This window comes from Pseudophryne corroboree, chromosome 5 (genome assembly GCF_028390025.1).
Source record: "Pseudophryne corroboree isolate aPseCor3 chromosome 5, aPseCor3.hap2, whole genome shotgun sequence".
Taxonomy (NCBI): Eukaryota; Metazoa; Chordata; class Amphibia; order Anura; family Myobatrachidae; genus Pseudophryne; species Pseudophryne corroboree.
The window spans coordinates 83,863,677-83,887,564 of record NC_086448.1 but is presented as its reverse complement, the minus strand read 5'-3'; the positions used below and the strand labels follow the sequence as shown (position 1 = coordinate 83,887,564).

The window sequence follows — 23,888 nt, the reverse complement described above, 5'->3', positions numbered from 1 at the left end:
GCTTCCTTTCAAGGGAGACATTCTCTTTGAAGAAGACCTCAATAAGATTGTGGCTGACCTGGCTACTGCTAAAACAGCCTGCCTACCTAGTAAGGCTCCTTCCGCACAGAAGGCTAAAAGTACTTTTCCTCTGCTCTTTCGTACTCCAGGTAAAGCAAAAGGACAGGCATACCCAAAGCAAGCCCGTACTTTCAGGCCTGCCAAGCCCAGACCGAAATGTGCTTGGGCCGCCCGTCAGCCAGCTTCCAAAACTGGAAAGCCGGCCGCATGACGGGACTAAAGACCACTTTGGATACCTGAGTGAGGGGGGTCTTTTCTCGAGGTTATGCCATACCCTTCAAGAATCGTCCCCCTCATCGTTTTTGCCTGACAGATGTGCCTCTGGATCCGGCAAAAGCAAACACATTACACTCAGTGGTACATTCCCTCCTGTCCACAGGAGTGGTGGTACAAGTGCCTCTGACCCAGAGGGGCAAGGGGTTCTATTCGCCGGTTTCTAGTCCTCGCGGAACATTCTCAATCTGAAGTCCTTGAACAAGCATGTTAGAATTTCCAAATTCCGTATGGAAACGCTGCGCTCTATTGTTCTGGCCATGGAGACTGGGGACTATATGGTCTCCCTGGACATACAGGATGCCTACCTACATATTCCTATTGCGGTATCTCATCAGCAGTACCTGCGGTTTGCAGTGGGCAACCTTCATTTCCAATTTCGGGCGTTACCCTTTGGTTTGACAACGGCTCCGCGAGTTTTCACCAAAGTTATGGTGGTCATGACGGCTACGCTCCACCGTCAAGGGGTCATGATACTACCTTACCTAGACGATTTTTTCATCCTGGCGAGTTCCCCAGAACTTCTCCTGTGTCATCTTGATTTGACGATCCAGTGTATGAGAGCCCACGGGTGGCTGATCAACTGGAAGAAATCTTCCCTGGTTCCGGCTCGGAGCATGGTACACCTGGGAGCGTTATCGGACACCCAAAACCAGCGGTTGTTCTTGTCTCAGGAGAAAGTCCTGAAACTTCAGGACAAGAGCCGATGCTTCCTATCCCGTCCACAAGTGTCGATTCATTTGGCGATGCAAGTGGTGGAGTATGCTCAATTCCATTCTCGCCCTCTGCAGAAGTTGATTCTGTCCGAGTGGGATGGCCTGCCTCACCGGATCAGATCTCACATGATCTCCCTATCTGCGGAGGTCTACCTGTCACCGAGCTGGTGGCTGCAGGACCAACGATTGAGCAGGGGTTGTCCCTTCTGGATATCCAACTCGGTCCTACTAACGACGGATGCCAGTCTGAGAGGTTGGGGCGCGGTGTTGGAATATCACTCTCTTCAGGGTCGGTGGACCAAGGAGGAGTCACTACTCCTGATAAACATTCTGGAACTGCGGGCAGTGTTCAATGCGTTGACAATAGCCCAGCATCTGATACAGAACAGACCTGTTCAAGTTCAATCGGACATATGATATCAATCATCAGGGCGGCACTCGAAGCCGTATGGCAATGAGGGAAGTATCAAGGATTCTTCAGTGGGCAGAATGCCATCTGCCGGCCATATCAGCAGTGTTCATTCCGGGCGTTCTGAATTGGGAGGCGGACTATCTCAGTCGTCAGGACGTGCACGCTGGAGAATGGAGCCTATATCCAGAGGTGTTTCAACTTCTTGTGGACAAGTGGGGTCTCCTGGATGTGGACCTGATGGCGTCTCAACACAATCACAAAGTTCCGGTCTTCGGAGCAAGAACAAGGGATCCTCAGGCAGCGTTCGTGGATGCTCTGTCAATCCCGTGGAACTTTCGGCTGCCGTATGTGTTTTCTCCGGTGTCACTCCTGCCCAGAGTAATACGGAAGTTCAAGCAAGAAAAAGGAAACCTACTTCTAGTCGCTCCAGCGTGGCCCAGGCGGCACTGGTTCTCCGATCCACAGGGCCTCTCATTGGATTGTCCCCTTCTACTTCCACAAAGACCAGACCTTCTCGTTCAGGGCCCTTGTGTTTAACAGGATTTGGCCCATCTGACTTTGACGACATGGCTCTTGAAGCTTCCGTCCTGAGTGCCAAGGGTTTTTCTGAGGCAGTTGTTCAAACTATGTTGAAGGCCCGTAAGCCAGCTTCTGCTCGGATATACCATAGGGTCTGGAATGCTTACTTTACTTGGTGTGCATCACACAATCATGACGTTTTCAATTTTAGTACGGCCAAACTATTGCCTTTTTATACAACAAGGCCTGGACTTGGGCCTGGCGTCTGACTAGATTGCTTAGAAATCAAGCACACATCGCTCCATGTGTTGGATGCTGGTGACATCAATGTGCAGTCCTGCGCGTCGCTATCGCCGGCTCTAGATTTGGCATGCATGCATGCCAAATCTAGTCAGATCGCTCATTTCACCGCGTTGTGTGCTGAGCAGGGAAAGAGATGTGTGCTGAGTGTTCTGTGATAGATCGCTCAGCACACATCTCCCCATGTGTACCCCCCTAAAATCTGGATCTGCTTGGTCATGAATTGTGTTCTACTCACAAGTGGTTCTATATACCTTAAGTGGCCACAATCAACCTTATTTAAAAATGCATGTAGCCATTGAAATTATTATGCTTTACAGATAGAGATGTGCGGCATCCACCTGGGTTTTGGTTTTGGATCAGCGCCAACCCCCATATTTAGGTTTTGGTTCAAATTTTGCAAAACCACCCTCACGTGTTTTGGTTCTGGATCTGTGTTTTGTTTTTTTAAAGTTAAAAATTGCTAAAATCATGTAAATTGGGCATATTTTTTGTTCCATCCTCAATAACATTTAATTCCAGTCAATGTTGACCACCTCACAGCTCACAATATTGGCCCTCATTCCGAGTTGTTCGCTCGCAAGTTGCTTTTAGCAGCTTTGCACATGCTAAGCCGCCGCCTACTGGGAGTGAATCTTAGCTTATCAAAATTGCGAACGAAAGATTCGCAATATTGCGAAAAGACTTCTCTGTGCAGTTTCTGAGTAGCTCGAGACTTACTCTGCCAGTGCGATCAGTTCAGTGCTTGTCGTTCCTGGTTTGACGTCACAAACACACCCAGCGTTCGCCCAGACACTCCTACGTTTCTCCAGCCACTCCCGCGTTTTTCCCAGAAATGGTAGCGTTTTTTCACACACACCCATAAAACGGCCTGTTTCCGCCCAGAAACACCCACTTCCTGTCAATCACATTACGATCACCAGAACGAAGAAAAAACCTTGTAATGCCGTGAGTAAAATTCCTAACTGCATAGCAAATTTACTTGGCGCAGTCGCACTGCGGACATTGCGCATGCGCATTAGCGACTAATCGCTCCGTTGCGGAAAAAAAAAGAACGAGCGAACAACTCGGAATGACCCCCATTGTTTTTACCAATAATGAACGAAGGCTGCAATGAACTGGCGGGTTACCAAGTGACAGAGCAGCGGCACAAACACAGCAGTTTATAGCACATCTATGAAACATTGCAACACAGCAGTTGCAGTAAAGAAAGGTGGTGCAAGATGGAATTATCCTTGGGTCCTCCCACCGACCCTTTTGTTGGACATGCATAGTTTAACAAACCAAACACTTCAGCGACAGGGACTGCCACTTTTGTGGCTGAGGTGGTTGGTTTGTTTGGGCCCCCACAAAATTTTTTTTTAGTAGGACTACCTCCTATAACTAATGTGGAAGTTAATGATGAGGGTGTTGGCAGTTAAGATTGCATAGGGTGGTCCAAACTACTGGTGGCTGAGACTGGACTACTTGTTATTATTTTTATAATTATTATATTTTTGTAAAATAAATTTGATGAACTCACCACAAGTGACAACATGGAAGAGGTGGCACAAATATCCCTCTCATACTGTTCCACTTCCACACTTGCATCCTCAATTTCTATTAAGTCATCATCACCATCTTTAATTGTACTGCTCATTTGCAGAGGGTGCAGAAATTGTGGAAGTAGGCATCTGTATGAGTACAGTGAGAGAAATGTCAGACACACATGGCTAACGAGGACACCCCTAGACTCTTCTCAGGGATTTGTGAACACACAGTTTTGTTCTTCAGACTTGCACTTTGGCACTAATTTGTCATTTCTGAAGGTAGCAACTCTACCTCTTTTTGTAACAGTGTGAAAGATTTCAATTTAAGGTGCCCTTTCTTAAACTTTCTGCCCCCTGGACCACATTTAGTAGATGTTATAGTACTACTTTATATAGACAAAAGTGATTGGACGCTGCCCTGGAAACATGATATCGTACAGCCTATGATGATCCCCTTTTTAATCTCAGTTTGCGCCTTTTGACCAGCCACTTCATTAGCAAATGATCTAATCAGTGCTTCTCTACCCGTTTTATACCTTCACAAACTGTCTGCTCAGAGCCGGCCCTAGGCATAGGCAAATGCCTAGGGCATTTGGAATGCCTAGGGGCACAAGCAGCTTCTGCTGTATATGCAGCATGCCTATATTCTGTGTGTGACTGCGGCTTTATGCATACGAAATGCATTACTAATGTGTGGCATTATGTGTATAAGGTGTACTACTTTGTAGCATAACGTATAGAAAGGGCACTACTTTGTGGTCTAATGTGAATAAAGAGCAATATGGTATGGTGTAATGTGAATAAGAGACACTATTGCATGATATAATGTGAATAAAGTTGCAGTACTGTGGTGCGTCATTTCAACTGGGGGTATTATTGTGTGGCCATGCCCCTTCACAGCAAGAACATGCCCCCTTTTTGGCAGTGCACCGAATGTGCACACTGTTCCTATTTAAAATATAGGGGGTAGGACCACCAAAAATAAGGACTGCTATGGGTGAGGGGTGATGGTGCTGGGAAAGGGGTACAGGGTTAGAGGCGGAACTAGCAGCAGTGTTTGGGGGTACCAGCCAAAATCTTGCCTAGGGCATCATATTGGTTAGGGCCGGCTCTGTGTCTGCTGCAGGAGCGCACCAGTTTGCATGCACGCGCATGGGGGGGTGTTCAATCACTTTTGTCTACATAGTGTATCATGAGTGCCAGCCTGCTCTCCTATCGACTGATCGAGATCCGTATAGACACACAGCACTTATATTATTAACGCGGTGGCACGGCACCTAATGAGCATTATTATAATACAGTGCCAATTTCTGGCCCTGAACACACACACATTTTACAAACAAAAACACTTTTTTTTTTTTTTAACAAGTGACAACAACTTCACACTGCTACTTACAGTGGCCCTCATTCCGAGTTGTTCGCTCGTTCTTTTTCATCGCATCGCAGTGAAAATCCGCTTAGTACGCATGCGCAAAGTTCGCACTGCGACTGCGCCAAGTAACTTTACTATGAAGAAAGTATTTTTACTCACGGCTTTTTCTTCGCTCCGGCGAACGTAATGTGATTGACAGGAAATGGGTGTTACTGGGCGGAAACACGGCGTTTTAGGGGCGTGTGGCTGAAAACGCTACCGTTTCCGGAAAAAACGCAGGAGTGGCTGGAGAAACGGTGGGAGTGCCTGGGCGAACGCTGGGTGTGTTTGTGACGTCAACCAGGAACGACAAGCACTGAACTGATCGCACAGGCAGAGTAAGTCTGGAGCTACTCTGAAACTGCTAAGTAGTTAGTAATCGCAATATTGCGAATACATCGGTCGCAATTTTAAGAAGCTAAGATTCACTCCCAGTAGGCGGCGGCTTAGCGTGAGCAACTCTGCTAAATTCGCCTTGCGACCGACCAACTCGGAATGAGGGCCAGTGTTTATATTATAAATGGCCTGGCCTTGAACATGTACAATTTTTTTAATTATTTTTCTTTTTCTTTTTAATTTTTTTTTGCTTTTTTTTTAAATATATTTTTAACAAATGACAACAAGTTCACACTGTGACTCATGGCACTTATATTATTAATGCATTGGCATGGCTGGCTCTGAACACACATATTTTACAAAAAAAATTCTGTTTTATTTAACAAATGACAACTTCACGCTGCAACTCAGCTCACACACAAGTATTTTTTTATAACAATTTTTTTACACACTGCTGTGTATAGTAATATTGGGTGTCACGATTCCGGCACAGCGATTCTCCAGATATGCCAATCTGAGAATCGCTGCCCATGACACCTTACTGATTACCCCAGCGAGTGTGGTAAATCAGCACAGTTACTGCCATCAGCAGAAGTACCTTTTTTGGGTCAAGCCCAAGGTGAGCTCCTGCTCTCACCCGCACACACAATTATTAATACTTCAAAAATTAGGTAACGTGAGCCTCTCGGGGTATGGGTGTGAAAACACATAATTCAAAACTAAAATTAAGATTTTTAATTCAAGCAAAAACTTCAAAGCTTATAGGTCCACAAAAGAAAGGTTACAAGAATATAATAGTGGAAATAGTCACGCAAGTAATAACAGTTTCAATAAAATAAAATAGGGATAAAACAAAGTACAAATCACCTGCAGTACAGAACGCTGTAGAGCGAGGCCTCTCTTCATGACCTGGTATTATTATAAGACCCAGTCTCTCACTGGACCCACCTCAACGATAACAAACAATTTGCAGAGAGAGTTTCCCATATTTAAACCTACTATAATCAGGGACGTAGGGAGGGCGGTTCCGGTGGAGCTCGAGCTCCAGGCGCCCAAGACAGTACAGGGCGCCACAGCTCGCCTCCACCGGAACCTCCGCCTGGCCGCAAGCAGCTCGCAGCCGCAGTTGTCAGTCACTGACAGCTGGAAGCCCGAGTTGCATCAAATCTCTCCATGCCCTCCCTCCTCCCCTCTGCTCCCCTCAGCTCCGTGACTTGCGTGTGACGTCGCGCTTCACATGCACGGGCGTCTGACGTCATGACGTCAGACGGGCAGAGACGCGGAGATGGAGCAGCAGCAGTCGGGAAGCAGGAGCGGGGCAGGTGAGTGTTGTTTTGTTTTTGTTTTCTCTGTAGTGTTTGCAAGCGGCGCTACCAGGGGGCACAGCTACAGAGGGCACAAACCAGGGGGCACAATTACTCTGGGCACAGCTACAGGGGACACAACTACTGGGGGCATAGCTACAGGGGCACAGCTACAGGGGGCACAACTACTGGGGGCATAGCTACAGGGGCACAGCTACAGGGGGCACAACTACTCCGAGCACAGCTACAGTGGGCACATCTACTGGGGGAAAATCTACAGGGGGCACAGCTACAGGGGGCACAACTACTGGGTCCATAACTACAGGGGGCATAACTGTGGCCACACCCCTTCCCTGTGAAGCCACGCTCCTATTTTTTGCCGCACGCCTTCGCCGCGCACTATGTTTATCCTATGGGTGTGTATGTGATGGGGGGAGGGGGTGGCGCCAAAGGAAACTTTTGCCCTGGATGCCACAAGGTCTAGAACCGGCCCTGGTGGCCACGCCCCCAATACAGTACAGGGGAGGGGGGCGCCGAAACATACCTTGCTTCAGGCACCATGACACCTTGCTACACCTCTGACTGTAATTCACTTGCAGCTCCACTCCCTTGGGATTCATTTTTAACCCTTCCAAAACCAAGTTTGACTGAATCTCAGCTTACATCTTGGGGTTTCTGATCCACTCTAGCAGGGGTGTATTCCCTTATCTTTAATTGTTTGTTTGAAGTTGGGGGGGAGCTGGTCTTGCAAGCAGCCTGGACTAGTGTTTACAACTTGTCTCAGGAACAACAAGTCACACTCTTCTGGCCATTGGGGGGTCATTCCGACCCGTTTGCACGCAGCAGTTCTTCACTGCGGTGCGAACGGGCCGGAACTGTGCATGCATGGCGACCGCAATGCGCACGCGCGTTGGTGCCTGGCAACAGACGTCGCTGGGCAGCGGCCAGAATAAAGAGGAAAGTGATCGCTAGTACGATCGCAAGAAGATTGACAGCGGGAAGGCGTTCCGGGGCGTCTACTCACCGTATTCCAGATGTGGAGATCCGAACGCAGGCTTGTCCAGGCGTTTGGAGGGCAGATTTCTGATGTCATTCCCAGGACCTTCATCGCTGGCTCCGTCGCACAGGGTAAGTAAGTCTGACGCTGCTATGCTAAAATACACTCCACCATAGGCGGCGTCTAGTTGATCGCATGAGCAGCAAAAAGTTGCTACGTGCGATCAACTCAGAATGACCCTCATAGTGTTTCTGAGGGGTTTGTTGGTTTGACCTCTGTTGTGTTATATACAAACTCCAACCTCTTGATTACTCCTCCATTTAGGATACTAAGGCTATTAGTATTTTGTCTCTGGACTCCTGGTGTGTATGAATACCTCCCAGCAAAGCAAATAAATTTCCAACCATTTATCATTCACAGACATGTTTCTCAATACAAAATACATTGATACATCAGGCAATGCGAGTAATACAATTTTTTAATCATGCCAAATCCGATATATAAATTGGGCGGGCACTACACATCAGATACTTTTACGTGCACCAGTGTGCACAAATAAAGGATTAATGCTGGCCTCTTTTACTATTAGGTAGAGATGAGCGGGTTCGGTTCCTCGGGATCTGAACCCCCCCCCCCGAACTTCACCTATTTTACACGGTTCCGAGGCATCCTCGGATCTTCCCGCCTTGCTCGGTTAACCAGAACGCGCCCGAACGTCATCATCCCGCTGTCGGATTCTCGCGAGATTCGTATTCTATATAAGGAGCAGCGTGTCGCCGCCATTTTCACTCGTGCATTGGAGATTGAACGGAGAGGACGTGGCAGCGTTCTCTCCCTGAAAAGCTCCGTAATCTGTGCTCAGTGTGCTGCAAATATCTGTGCTCAGTGTGCTGCAAATAATCTGTGCTCAGTGTGCTGAAAATATCTATGTTCTCTGCCTGAAAACGCTCCATATCTGTGCTCAGTGTGCTGCAAATATCTGATCAGTGTGTTGCATTGTGGGGATTGGGGACCACCAGTATATAATAATTATAGTAGTACAGTACAGTAGGCCATTGCTGTATCTTGCAGCTCTGTGTCACTGCAAGTATCCATTCCATATCTGTGCTGCATTTTTGTGAGCAGTATATATAGTATTACAGTGCAGCATTTTGGTGACTAACAGTATATAGTTGTACAGTAGGCCATTGCTGTATCTTGCAGCTCTGTGTCACTTCAAGTATCCATTCCATATCTGTGCTGCATTTTTGTGAGCATTATATTAGGGATGAGTGGGTTCGGTTCCTCGGAATCCGAACCCGCCCGAACTTCATGTTTTTTTACACGGGGCCGAGCGACTCGGATCTTCCCGCCTTGCTCGGTTAACCCGAGCGCGCCCGAACGTCATCATCCCGCTGTCGGATTCTCGCGAGGCTCGGATTCTATCGCGAGACTCGGATTCTATATAAGGAGCCGCGCGTCGCCGCCATTTTCACACGTGCATTGAGATTCATAGGGAGAGGACGTGGCTGGCGTCCTCTCCGTTTATAGAGAAGAGAGTGAGACAGTAGAGAGAGACACAGTAGTAATTTTGGGGAGCATTAGGAGGAGTACTAGTTACTTGCTGAAGTGATAGATAGTGTGACTGTATATTATCTGACTTGTGGGGGAGACACTGACAGTGGGGAGCAGTTAGAGTCTGAGAGCAGGACTCAGGAGTACATATAACGTACAGTGCACACTTTTGCTGCCAGAGTGCCACACTGCCATTGTGACCACACTGACCACCAGTATAATAAATATTGTGATTGTCTGCTTAGGAGTACTACTTGCAAGTTGCTGATAGTGTGACCAGTGACCTGACCACCAGTCACCACCAGTTTAATATATATATATATATATATATATATAATTGTATATAATATATATATAATATTGTATACCACCTACCCGTGGTTTTTTTTTTCCTTTCTTCTTTATACATACTACTATAGTAGCTTACTGTAGCAGTCTGCGGTGCTGCTGAGCTGACAGTGTCCAGCAGGTCCGTCATCAGTCATTACATAATAAATATATATACCTGTCCGGCTGCAGTACTAGTGATATTATATATATATATTGATTTCATCTCATTATCATCCAGTCTATATTAGCAGCAGACACAGTACGGTAGTCCACTGCTGTAGCTACCTCTGTGTCGGCAGTCGCTCGTCCATCCATAATTGTATACCACCTACCCGTGGTTTTTTTTTTCTTTCTTCTTTATACATACTACTATAGTAGCTTACTGTAGCAGTCTGCGGTGCTGCTGAGCTGACAGTGTCCAGCAGGTCCGTCATCAGTCATTACATAATAAATATATATACCTGTCCGGCTGCAGTACTAGTGATATTATATATATATATATATATATATATTGATTTCATCTCCTTATCATCCAGTCTATATTAGCAGCAGACACAGTACGGTAGTCCACGGCTGTAGCTACCTCTGTGTCGGCAGTCGCTGGTCCATCCATAATTGTATACCACCTACCCGTGGTTTTTTTTTCTTTCTTCTTCTTTATACATACTACTATAGTAGCTTACTGTAGCAGTCTGCGGTGCTGCTGAGCTGACAGTGTCCAGCAGGTCCGTCATCAGTCATTACATAATAAATATATATACCTGTCTGGCTGCAGTACTAGTGATATTATATATATATATATATTGATTTCATCTCCTTATCATCCAGTCTATATTAGCAGCAGACACAGTACGGTAGTCCACGGCTGTAGCTACCTCTGTGTCGGCAGTCGCTCGTCCATCCATAATTGTATACCACCTACCCGTGGTTTTTTTCTTTTCTTTCTTCTTTATACATACTACTATAGTAGCTTACTGTAGCAGTCTGCGGTGCTGCTGAGCTGACAGTGTCCAGCAGGTCCGTCATCAGTCATTACATAATAAATATATCTACCTGTCCGGCTGCAGTACTAGTATGATATAATATATATTGATTTCATCTCATTATCATCCAGTCTATATTGGCAGCAGACACAGTACGGTAGTCCACGGCTGTAGCTACCTCTGTGTCGGCAGTCGCTCGTCCATCCATAATTGTATACCACCTACCCGTGGTTTTTTTTTTCTTTCTTCTTTATACATACTACTATAGTAGCTTACTGTAGCAGTCTGCTGTGCTGATGAGCTGACAGTGTCCAGCAGGTCCGTCATCAGTCATTACATAATAAATATATCTACCTGTCCGGTTGCAGTACTAGTGTGATATAATATATATTGATTTCATCTCATTATCATCCAGTCTATATTAGCAGCAGACACAGTACGGTAGTCCACGGCTGTAGCTACCTCTGTGTCGGCAGTCGCTCGTCCATCCATAATTGTATACCACCCACCCGTGGTTTTTTTTTTCTTTCTTCTTTATACATACTACTATAGTAGCTTACTGTAGCAGTCTGCGGTGCTGCTGAGCTGACAGTGTCCAGCAGGTCCGTCATCAGTCATTACATAATAAATATATATACCTGTCCGGCTGCAGTACTAGTGATATTATATATATATATATATATATTGAGTTCATCTCATTATCATCCAGTCTATATTAGCAGCAGACACAGTGCGGTAGTCCACGGCTGTAGCTACCTCTGTGTCGGCAGTCGCTCGTCCATCCATAATTGTATACCACCTACCCGTGGTTTTTTTTTCTTCTTTATACATACTACTATAGTAGCTTACTGTAGCAGTCTGCGGTGCTGCTGAGCTGACAGTGTCCAGCAGGTCCGTCATCAGTCATTACATAATAAATATATATACCTGTCCGGCTGCAGTACTAGTGATATTATATATATATATATTGATTTCATCTCATTATCATCCAGTCTATATTAGCAGCAGACACAGTACGGTAGTCCACGGCTGTAGCTACCTCTGTGTCGGCAGTCGCTCGTCCATCCATAAGTATACTAGTATCCATCCATCTCCATTGTTTACCTGAGGTGCCTTTTAGTTGTGCCTATTAAAATATGGAGAACAAAAATGTTGAGGTTCCAAAATTAGGGAAAGATCAAGATCTACTTCCACCTCGTGCTGAAGCTGCTGCCACTAGTCATGGCCGAGACGATGAAATGCCAGCAACGTCGTCTGCCAAGGCCGATGCCCAATGTCATAGTACAGAGCATGTAAAATCCAAAACACCAAATATCAATAAAAAAAGGACTCCAAAATCTAAAATAAAATTGTCGGAGGAGAAGCGTAAACTTGCCAATATGCCATTTACCACACGGAGTGGCAAGGAACGGCTGAGGCCCTGGCCTATGTTCATGGCTAGTGGTTCAGCTTCACATGAGGATGGAAGCACTCAGCCTCTCGCTAGAAAAATGAAAAGACTCAAGCTGGCAAAAGCACCGCAAAGAACTGTGCGTTCTTCGAAATCCCAAATCCACAAGGAGAGTCCAATTGTGTCGGTTGCGATGCCTGACCTTCCCAACACTGGACGTGAAGAGCATGCGCCTTCCACCATTTGCACGCCCCCTGCAAGTGCTGGAAGGAGCACCCGCAGTCCTGTTCCTGATAGTCAGATTGAAGATGTCAGTGTTGAAGTACACTAGGATGAGGAGGATATGGGTGTTGCTGGCGCTGGGGAGGAAATTGACAAGGAGGATTCTGATGGTGAGGTGGTTTGTTTAAGTCAGGCACCCGGGGAGACACCTGTTGTCCATGGGAGGAATAGGGCCGTTGACATGCCTGGTGAAAATACCAAAAAAATCAGCTCTTCGGTGTGGAAGTATTTCACCAGAAATGCGGACAACATTTGTCAAGCCGTGTGTTGCCTTTGTCAAGCTGTAATAAGTAGGGGTAAGGACGTTAACCACCTCGGAACATCCTCCCTTATACGTCACCTGCAGCGCATTCATAATAAGTCAGTGACAAGTTCAAAAACTTTGGGCGACAGCGGAAGCAGTCCACTGACCAGTAAATCCCTTCCTCTTGTAACCAAGCTCACGCAAACCACCCCACCAACTCCCTCAGTGTCAATTTCCTCCTTCCCCAGGAATGCCAATAGTCCTGCATGCCATGTCACTGGCAATTCTGACGAGTCCTCTCCTGCCTGGGATTCCTCCGATGCATCCTTGCGTGTAACGCCTACTGCTGCTGGCGCTGCTGTTGTTGCTGCTGGGAGTCGATGGTCATCCCAGAGGGGAAGTCGTAAGCCCACTTTTACTACTTCCACCAAGCAATTGACTGTCCAACAGTCCTTTGCGAGGAAGATGAAATATCACAGCAGTCATCCTGTTGCAAAGCGGATAACTGAGGCCTTGACAACTATGTTGGTGTTAGACGTGCGTCCGGTATCCGCCGTTAGTTCACAGGGAACTAGACAATTTCTTGAGGCAGTGTGCCCCCGTTACCAAATACCATCTAGGTTCCACTTCTCTAGGCAGGCGATACCGAGAATGTACACGGACGTCAGAAAAAGACTCACCAGTGTCCTAAAAAATGCAGTTGTACCCAATGTCCACTTAACCACGGACATGTGGACAAGTGGAGCAGGGCAGGGTCAGGACTATATGACTGTGACAGCCCACTGGGTAGATGTATGGACTCCCGCCGCAAGAACAGCAGCGGCGGCACCAGTAGCAGCATCTCGCAAACGCCAACTCTTTCCTAGGCAGGCTACGCTTTGTATCACCGATTTCCAGAATACGCACACAGCTGAAAACCTCTTACGGCAACTGAGGAAGATCATCGCGGAATGGCTTACCCCAATTGGACTCTCCTGTGGATTTGTGGCATCGGACAACGCCAGCAATATTGTGTGTGCATTAAATCTGGGCAAATTCCAGCACGTCCCATGTTTTGCACATACCTTGAATTTGGTGGTGCAGAATTTTTTAAAAAACGACAGGGGCGTGCAAGACATGCTGTCGGTGGCCAGAAGAATTGCGGGACACTTTCGGCGTACTGGCACCACGTACAGAAGACTGGAGCACCACCAAAAACGCCTGAACCTGCCCTGCCATCATCTGAAGCAAGAAGTGGTAACGAGGTGGAATTCAACCCTCTATATGCTTCAGAGGTTGGAGGAGCAGCAAAAGGCCATTCAAGCCTATACAATTGAGCACGATATAGGAGGTGGAATGTACCTGTCTCAAGCGCAGTGGAGAATGATTTCAACGTTGTGCAAGGTTCTGCAACCTTTTGAACTTGCCACACGTGAAGTCAGTTCAGACACTGCCAGCCTGAGTCAGGTCATTCCCCTCATCAGGCTTTTGCAGAAGAAGCTGGAGGCATTGAAGGAGGAGCTAAAAGGGAGCGATTCCGCTAGGCATGTGGGACTTGTGGATGGAGCCCTTAATTCGCTTAACAAGGATTCACGGGTGGTCAATCTGTGGAAATCAGAGCACTACATTTTGGCCACCGTGCTCGATCCTAGATTTAAAACCTACCTTGGATCTCTCTTTCCGGCAGACACAAGTCTGCTGGGGTTCAAAGACCTGCTGGTGACAAAATTGTCAAGTCAAGCGGAACGCGACCTGTCAACATCTCCTCCTTCACATTCTCCCGCAACTGGGGGTGCGAGGAAAAGGCTCAAAATTCCGAGCCCACCCGCTGGCGGTGATGCAGGGCAGTCTGGAGCGACTGCTGATGCTGACATCTGGTCCGGACTGAAGGACCTGACAACGATTACGGACATGTCGTCTACTGTCACTGCATATGATTCTCTCACCATTGAAAGAATGGTGGAGGATTATATGAGTGACCGCATCCAAGTAGGCACGTCAGACAGTCCGTACTTATACTGGCAGGAAAAAGAGGCAATTTGGAGGCCCTTGCACAAACTGGCTTTATTCTACCTAAGTTGCCCTCCCACAAGTGTGTACTCCGAAAGAGTGTTTAGTGCCGCCGCTCACCTTGTCAGCAATCTGCGTACGAGGTTACTTCCAGAAAATGTGGAGAAGATGATGTTCATTAAAATGAATTATAATCAATTCCTCCGTGGAGACATTGACCAGCAGCAATTGCCTCCACAAAGTACACAGGGAGCTGAGATGGTGGATTCCAGTGGGGACGAATTGATAATCTGTGAGGAGCGGGATGTACACGGTGATATATCGGAGGATGATGATGAGGTGGACATCTTGCCTCTGTAGAGCCAGTTTGTGCAAGGAGAGATTAATTGCTTCTTTTTCGGTGGGGGTCCAAACCAACCCGTCATTTCAGTCACAGTCGTGTGGCAGACCCTGTCACTGAAATGATGGGTTGGTTAATGTGTGCATGTCCTGTTTATACAACATAAGGGTGGGTGGGAGGGCCCAAGGACAATTCCATCTTGCACCTCTTTTTTCTTTCATTTTTATTTGCGTCATGTGCTGTTTGGGGAGTGTTTTTTGGAAGGGCCATCCTGCGTGACACTGCAGTGCCACTCCTAGAGGGCCAGGTGTTTGTGTCGGCCACTAGGGTCGCTTATCTTACTCACACAGCTACCTCATTGCGCCTCTTTTTTTCTTCTTTGTGTCATGTGCTGTTTGGGGAGTGTTTTTTGGAAGGGCCATCCTGCGTGACACTGCAGTGCCACTCCTAGATGGGCCAGGTGTTTGTGTCGGCCACTAGGGTCGCTTAGCTTAGTCATCCAGCGACCTCGGTGCAAATTTTAGGACTAAAAATAATATTGTGAGGTGTGAGGTATTCAGAATAGACTGAAAATGAGTGGAAATTATGGTTTTTGAGGTTAATAATACTTTGGGATCAAAATGACCCCCAAATTCTATGATTTAAGCTGTTTTTTAGGGTTTTTTGAAAAAAACACCCGAATCCAAAACACACCCGAATCCGACAAAAAAATTCGGTGAGGTTTTGCCAAAACGCGGTCGAACCCAAAACACGGCCGCGGAACCGAACCCAAAACCAAAACACAAAACCCGAAAAATTTCAAGTGCACATCCCTACATTATATATAGTATTACAGTGCAGCATTTTGGTGACTAACAGTATATAGTTGTACAGCAGGCCATTGCTGTATCTTGCAGCTCTGTGTCACTGCAAGTATCTATTCCATATCTGTGCGGCATTTATGTGAGCAGTCTCAAAAACCCAAAGGCTAAATATAGTATCAAGGGTACTATAATGGAAACTACTGACGAGGAAAGGGATTTAGGAGTCACTATTTCAAGTGACTTAAAGGCAGGAAAGCAATGCAACAAAGCAATGAGAAAGGCAAGTCAGATGCTTGGTTGCATAGGGAGAGGAATCAGTAGCAGGAAAAGAGAAGTAATAATGCCACTGTATAGGTCATTGGTGCGGCCTCATCTGGAATACTGTGTCCAGTTCTGGAGACCATATCTCCAGAAGGATATAAATACATTAGAGAGTGTACAAAGAAGGGCAACTAAAATGGTGCATGGCCTACATCACAAAACTTACCCGGAAAGGCTAAAAGATCTTAACATGTATAGTATGGAGGAGAGAAGGGAAAGGGGAGACATGATACAAACTTTCAAATATACCAAAAGTTTTAACAAAGTTCAGGAGGGAAACATTTTTCAAAGGAAGAGAAGTATTAGAACTCGAGGACATACACTGAGACTGGAGGGAGGCAGGTTCAGGGGAAATTTAAGGAAAAATTATTTCACAGAAAGGGTAGTGGATAAGTGGAATAGCCTCCCATCAGAGGTGGTAGAGGCTAAGACTGTGGAGCAGTTTAAACATGCTTGGGATAGGCATATGAATATCCTTACAAGGAATTAAGGTTCAAAGAGGGTTGCGATTACCTAAAGGATAAAAAAAAATGGGCAGACTAGATGGGCCAAGTGGTTCTTATCTGCAGTCAAATTCTATGTTTCTATATATAGTATTACAGTGCAGCATTTTGGTGACTAACAGTATGTAGTTGTGTACAGTAGGCCATTGCTGTATCTTCAAACAAAGAAGTGTACAGATGGCGCTTCAATTCAAAGGTGCTGCAATTCACCAGCCGGGATGGTCACCAATGTCCCAAAAAAAGTTCAGTTTGTGTTCTAAAGTTTTGCTGTGGTGCGCTCCCTGGGTCACTATAGGTAATGTTCTCAATCTGGAAAGAGAGGGTTCACATCTACGGAAGAGTTTTCTATTCAGCAGCACTCCCCCATTCCCCAAAAAAAGAAAGAGAGAATAATATATAGTGAAGTACCGTAGGACTCAAATTTGCTCACATTAAATGATATACCGAGTCACATGTATTATAAGTGTGAAATGCTGATTAAAAGACTGAAGTCCACCTTGATTTGGCAGACCTACGTACCAGAATTCGTGGGGTGTCGATAACGCCCACCCAAATACGCTTGTGATATCACTCCCTTTGATTTGCAGACATATACGGCAAGTCTCCTCCAAATTTCTCCACCTCTTCACCACTCCATTTAGAGTAAAAATGCCCAGAAATAGGAGGAAATAGCAATATATAGTGAAGTACTGCTTATTTTAAATTGCAAAAAGTGATTTATTTTAAAGTGCAGCACAAAACAATTAGCGTCTTTACAACAAAGTGCAAATTTGCAAAAAATAGATATGAGCTAAAATCCACCACAGATTAGTGGACCCACGTACCACTGGAACGCACACGCTCGGGAAAAAAGGTTTTAGGATAGTATTAAGCTGCAGATTAAGGGGCATTTCTCTAATTAGGTTACTCTTAAGAGGGAATGAACCTAGGATTAATAAAAATATAATTCTATAGTACTTTTTTTCATCTGTAACGATCCCTCCAATCAGGACACACAGTGGGGTTTATAAAGTCTTCACCACATACACACCACACACCTTGACAAAGGCCCTCAAACGGCAGAAACGCGTTGGTGACTGATTGGAGGTACCCGCAGAAGCCAGAGGGAATTCGCCGATTGTTGCTGCAAATCCCGGGGAGCAATATTCGAAGCGTTTTTGGGTGGCCAATTGTGACACCCCACAAACTCTGGTACGTGGGTCCACTAATCTGTGGTGGATTTTAGCTCATATCTATTTTTTGCAAATTTGCACTTTGTTGTAAAGACGCTAATTGTTTTGTGCTGCAATTTAAAATAAATCACTTTTTGCACTTTAAAATAAGCAGTACTTCACTATATATTGCTATTTCCTCCTATTTCCGGGCATTTTTACTCTAAATGGAGTGGTGAAGAGGTGGAGAAATTTGGAGGAGACTTGCCGTATATGTCTGCAAATCAAAGGGAGTGATATCACAAGCGTATTTGGGTGGGCGTTATCGACACCCCACGAATTCTGGTACGTAGGTCTGCCAAATCAAGGTGGACTTCAGTCTTTTAATCAGCATTTCACACTTATAATACATGTGACTCGGTATATCATTTAATGTGAGCAAATCTGAGTCCTACAGTACTTCACTATATATTATTCTCTCTTTCTTTTTTTGGGGATACCATTTAAATTGGAACGGGGGAGTGCTGCTGAATAGAAAACTCTTCCGTAGATGTGAACCCTCTCTTTCCGGATTGAGAACATTACCTATAGTGACCCAGGGAGCCAGGGGCGGATCCAGAAGAAAATGATAGGGGGGGCACCATGGAAGGGGCAAGTACATTTGCGTGCGGCTTCGGTGCATGTGAGGTGGCGCTTCTTATACAATGCCCACAGTTGTAGCGCTCATTATGCAATGTCCACTGTACTGGTAGTGCCCCTTATATAGACCCCATAGTAGTGGTGCCCCTTATGCAATGCCCGTATTGCCCCCAGTAGTAATGTTGCCTGTAGTAATGCCCCCAGTCATTATGCCCCCAGTGGTAATTCCCTTGCAGTCATGACCCCAGTAGTTTACCCCCTCCCCTTTAGTTTAGCCCCCAAGTAGTAATGCCCCTGTAGTTAAGCCGCCAGTAGTAATGCCCCTGTAGTTACACCGCCAGTAGTTAGCACCTTTGTAGTTGGCCCCCAGTAATAGTCCCCCAGTAGATGCCCCCCCAGTAATAATGTTCCCCAGCAGTTTGCCCCCAGTAGATGCCCCCTAGTAATAATGTCCTCCAGTAGTTTGCCCCCAGTAGTAATGCCCCTTAGGAGTTTGCCCCCAATAGACGACCCGCCAGTAGTAATGCCCCCAGTAGATGCCCCCCAGTAATAATGCCCCCAGTAGATGCCCCCCAGGAAAAATGTCCCCCAGTAGCTGCCCCCAACAGATGACCCCCCCAGTAGTAATGCCCCCAGTAGATGCCCCCCAGTAATAATGCCCCAGTAGCTGCCCCCAATAGATGACCCCCCCAGTAGTAATGCCCCCAGTAGATGCCCCCCAGTAATAATGCCCCAGTAGCTGCCCCCAATAGATGACCCCCCAGTAATAATGCCCCCCTACGAGTTTGCCCCAATAGATGACCCCCCTGTAGTAATGCCCCCAGTAGATGGCCCCCAGTAAATATGGCCCCCAGTAGCTGCCCCCAATAGATGACCCCTCAGTAGTGATGCCCCCAGTAGATGCCCCAGTTATAATGCCCCCAGTAGTTTGACCCCCCAGTAGTAATGCCCCTTGTTGATGCCCCCCAGTAGTAATGTCCCCCATAGTTAGCCCCCAGTAGATGCATTAAGGAAGAAAAATACATACTTACCGAGCCCCGTTCTCGCGCCGCTGCAGTCCTCCTCCTCCTGGCGTCCGCTCCTCAGTCACTCAGCACTATGAGAGAGACGTCATGACTGACGTCTCTCCCATAGCGCACGGCGCAGTGACAGCGCCGGAAGCCGGAGCTCAGTACTGAGCTCCTGCCTCCGGCTGCCGCTGTGCAGGGAGACGGGCGCCCGCTGGTAACACAATCTCAGCAGGCGCCCGTCATCTCCCTATGCGGCGGCGGCACCGGGGGGGGGTCACAAATGACAGGGGGGGCACGGGCCCGAGTGCCCCCCCCCCTAAATCCGCCACTGCAGGGAGCGCACCACAGCAAAACTTTAGAACACATTGCTGTATCTTGCAGCTCTGTGTCACTGCAAGTATCCATTCCATATCTGTGCAGCATTTTTGTGAGCAGTATATAGTAATACAGTGCAGCATTTTGGTGACCCAACAGTATATAGTTGTGTACAGTAGGCCATTGCTGTATCTTGCAGCTCTGTGTCACTGCAAGTATCCATTCCATATCTGTGCAGCATTTTTATGTGCAGTATATATAGTATTACAGTGCACCATTTTGGTGACCCAACAGTATATAGTTGTGTACATTAGGCCATTGCTGTATCTTGCAGCTCTGTGTCACTGCAAGTATCCATCCATTCCATTTTCTTCCAGTGATTTGGACCAATAATACCATTGATTAGAACGAATAATTCCAGTGATTTTGTCATTTTCTTCCAGTGATTTGGACCAATAATACCATTGATTAGAACGAATAATTCCTGTGATTTTGTCATTTTCTTCCAGTGATTTGGACCAATAATACCATTGATTAGAACGAATAATTCCATTGATTTTGTCATTTTCTTCCAGAATTTGGACCAATAATACCATTGATTAGAACAAATAATTCCTGTGATTTTGTCATTTTCTTCCAGTGATTTGGACCAATAATACCATTGATTAGAACGAATAATTCCTGTGATTTTGTCATTTTCTTCCAGTGATTTGGACCAATAATACCATTGATTAGAATGAATAATTCCAGTGATTTTGTCATTTTCTTCCAGTGATTTGGACCAATAACATCATTGATTAGAACGAATAATTCCTGTGATTTTGTCATTTTCTTCCAGTGATTTGGACCAATAATATCATTGATTAGAACGAATAATTCCTGTGATATTGAGGTGTTTGTGTCGCTTAGCTTAGCCGTCCAGCGACCACAGTGCACCTCTTTTTCTCTTTTCTTTGCATCATGTGCTGTTTGGGGCCAATTTTTTTAAGTGCCATCCTGTCTGACACTGCAGTGCCACTCCTAGATGGGCCAGGTGTTTGTGCCGCCCTCTTGGGTCGCTTAGCTTAGTCATCCAGCAACCTCGGTGCAAATTTTAGGACTAAAAATAGTTTTGTGAGGTGTGAGGTGTTCAGAATAGACTGGAAATGAGTGGAAATTGTGGTTATTGGGGTTAATAATACTATAGGATCAAAATTACCCCCAAATTCTATGATTTAAGCTGTTTTTGAGGGGTTTTTTTTAAAAAAAAAACACCCGAATCCGACAAAAAAATTTCAGGGAGGTTTTGCCAAAACACGTCCGAATCCAAAACACGGCCGCGGAACCGAATCCAAAACCAAAACACAAAACCCGAAAAAATTTCCGGTGCACATCTCTACTATTAGGAGCTCTGGGCTGCACTGTGGGAGCTCTGGGCTGCACTGTGGGCAGTTACAGCACCAGAGTGCACCAGTAAAGGGTTAATGCTGCCTGTATTAGCAGCTCTAGGCTGCACTGTAGGCAATGGCAGTGACAAAAAAACAACACCAGTGTGCACAACGGGTTAATGTTGTCCTTGTATTAGAAGATCGGGGCTGAACTACAGGCAGTTACAGCACCAATGTGACTGTGCTGTTCACCAATAAAGGGTTAATTATTGCCAATGAATGTTGCCCTGTTATATTAGGAGGAGCTCTGGGGGCTTTGTTCACCAATAAAAAAGAATATAATGCTGCTCTGGCAGTCTAGTGTGCTCTCCCTCCAGTGGTCCTGTGTGAAATAGCGACAGAATCCCTGCGGGAGAGACTTATATCGAATCCAAAACAAGCGAGATCCAACGCTGGGAATATTACATTTTGCCTCTTTTTGGAATCCGAGTTTGGTGGGAAAACCTGAGCCAGGGCACAGATTCCTTCAGAAACCGGAAGTTAGAGAGAACTCGGTTTCTAAGAAATTGAGCCTGCACCTCCTTATTTGGCACTGATGAACCCATATGATTGTTTGTATCTCAGATTTTTTCTTTTCCCATGTATGTAACAGCTACATAGGGGTTTATTTATCAAGAGTCGGGTTGTAAAACCCGATGTGTTTCTGCCTGATATTTAAAAGGACAATGCTTCTACTTGCGAGACATGGCTAATTATAGAAGCACTGCCCTTTTAAATATAAGGCCCAAAATAACAGGTTTTAAAACTCGACTCTTCATAGACAAACTCCATAGTGTGGGTAAGGTGCAATCAGGGCGATTGCTAGACTCTTCAGGGAGTCAGGGAGATTGCTACTATTTCAAGCAGTCTCCCTGACACTCAGGGAAACTTGCCAAGTACTGTATGTCCAGCCCATTTCACTAGGAACGGAAGTGGGCAGAGTGCGGGAGGGTTCCCCATTAATTTAGGAGTCTCCGAAATGCCCCAGAAATTTTGGCTAAGTGGATTAGTCATTATTTATTGTTTATGAATTTGGGTTCAGTCCCCAAAAAAGGATTCTTACAGATGTAACACAAGACTGAAAACTACCTCAGTACAAAGTAGAGCACATGGGAGTTTGCAAGCTTGTAAACAATGAATTTCATTAGCCCCAGATACATAATAATACTGTACCGAATTTTCCAGCATTATCTAGGTTGAAATTTAAATCTTGATTTTAAGACTTTATTAATAAAGGGTAACATTTTAGAATAAGATTAGATGCCTGTTGAACTAGCTCTGCATAATTATCTCAGATTTTGTGATAAAGACTGCTTTGCTGAGGTTCAGCCGTAGGTCAGGGACACTCATTTCACTGTGCTCATATAAATGATATGAATTGTTCTTTCTGAAGCATGAAAAAGTACAGCCGCAGTCACAAGGTTCTGTCGTGTCCCGGCTTCAGCCAAACATGTAGCACATACAGAGCCGTACTAAAAAACATTTTCGGTATCTTTATAAAATATACAATGCAAGTACTTGATTTGATTTTTTTTTTTAATGTAGTGAAGAGTTGCTGTTTGCTTTCCTTGTATACTAGAGGAAGATTGGGTGCTGCTAGTACAAACAGGTATCATGGTGCCAATGATTTTAGGTGGAGGTGGCAATTTTGAGCCATACGACTGTGTGAAAGATTGTATTGGCCACACACTTACTCTACCAGGTCAAGCCATTCTGCCCGTAATAAGGAAAGTGTTAGGAAATAATCGTAAAGCGGTGAGATGGGTCGATATACTGTAGAAGCCGGGAGCCCCCCACCAGCAGAACTCGCTTGAGAGGGGCTTCTGGAAGTAAGGCCCCCACACCTGTGTCCTTATCCGACATTGGGAAGCTTAAATCCATGAGGATTCTGGATTGCCCAGTGGAGGATTTCCCACTAGACACGTGGGTGGCACTTGCTTGGAAAAGGGTTGTCACAGCAGGCTGATGAGGCCAGGTGCTTTTTATTCCTTTATTGTGCAACTGGGAGGTGGGATAATGGGCTGCAAATGAAGGTGCGGGAGGTGGTGGTGGGGGGAGGTTGGGGCTGTTTGCCAGTCTGGAGGCATCAGGACTGGTTTTGACATGAAGGGGGCAGTGACATGAAGGGGGGTGGCCAATAATGAGCCTAGTGGTGGCCTGACCCCTAAATCCACCCCTGGTATTGCCCAATATGACTTCGAAGTTGCGAGCCAACTGGTGCTTGTCACCCACTGTTGAAATCTCTGGTTGCCGTCAAGACAGCAACGACTCACTTCATCAACCATCGTGTGATCTCACATTAGCTATATTTAAACCTGCTGTGAGTGGAGCAGGAGATACAGTAGTTAATGGCAATCAGCGGAGGCAGAAGAAGTCTACAAGCAACTCCAGAGAAAGAAAGAAGTAGCCGAACCCTGGAGCAGATCGCTGGAAGGTAGAAGCTGCTGAACATCAAGAATATATAGGACCATGCCAGTCCAGCAGAGCATCTTGACCAGACCTTGGAGAAGACTGGCAGCAATGGGAAGTAAAAGATCCAAAGTGCTTCAATAAGATTGGAACTGGCATGTCAAGGATACAGTATGTTTTTCTACTGAAACAAAAGCCAGTGTTTTTGGGATAGCCAGAGGAGGCCTTTCTCTGGCAACAGCGCCCTGTCCATTTTCCCACAAAAACACCCCAAATTTCTTGCCAAAATAGTGTTAGTTATTTAAAAAGTTCAGTTAGCATAAAACAAAGTATAGTCCCTCTCCAAACACTGGCCACGTGTA

General features: G+C 45.9%; 1 long non-coding RNA gene across 2 annotated transcripts in view; it reads right to left on the bottom strand.

The window, feature by feature from the left end:
* The window catches only part of LOC134928801 (uncharacterized), a 495,132-nt gene that overhangs the window by 219,223 nt on the left and 252,021 nt on the right, over positions 1 to 23,888 (bottom strand). For both annotated transcript variants that reach the window (XR_010178021.1, XR_010178022.1), the window contains exon 2: positions 3,803 to 3,953. This is a non-coding gene — a long non-coding RNA (uncharacterized LOC134928801). The remainder of the gene's footprint in view (positions 1 to 3,802; positions 3,954 to 23,888) is intronic.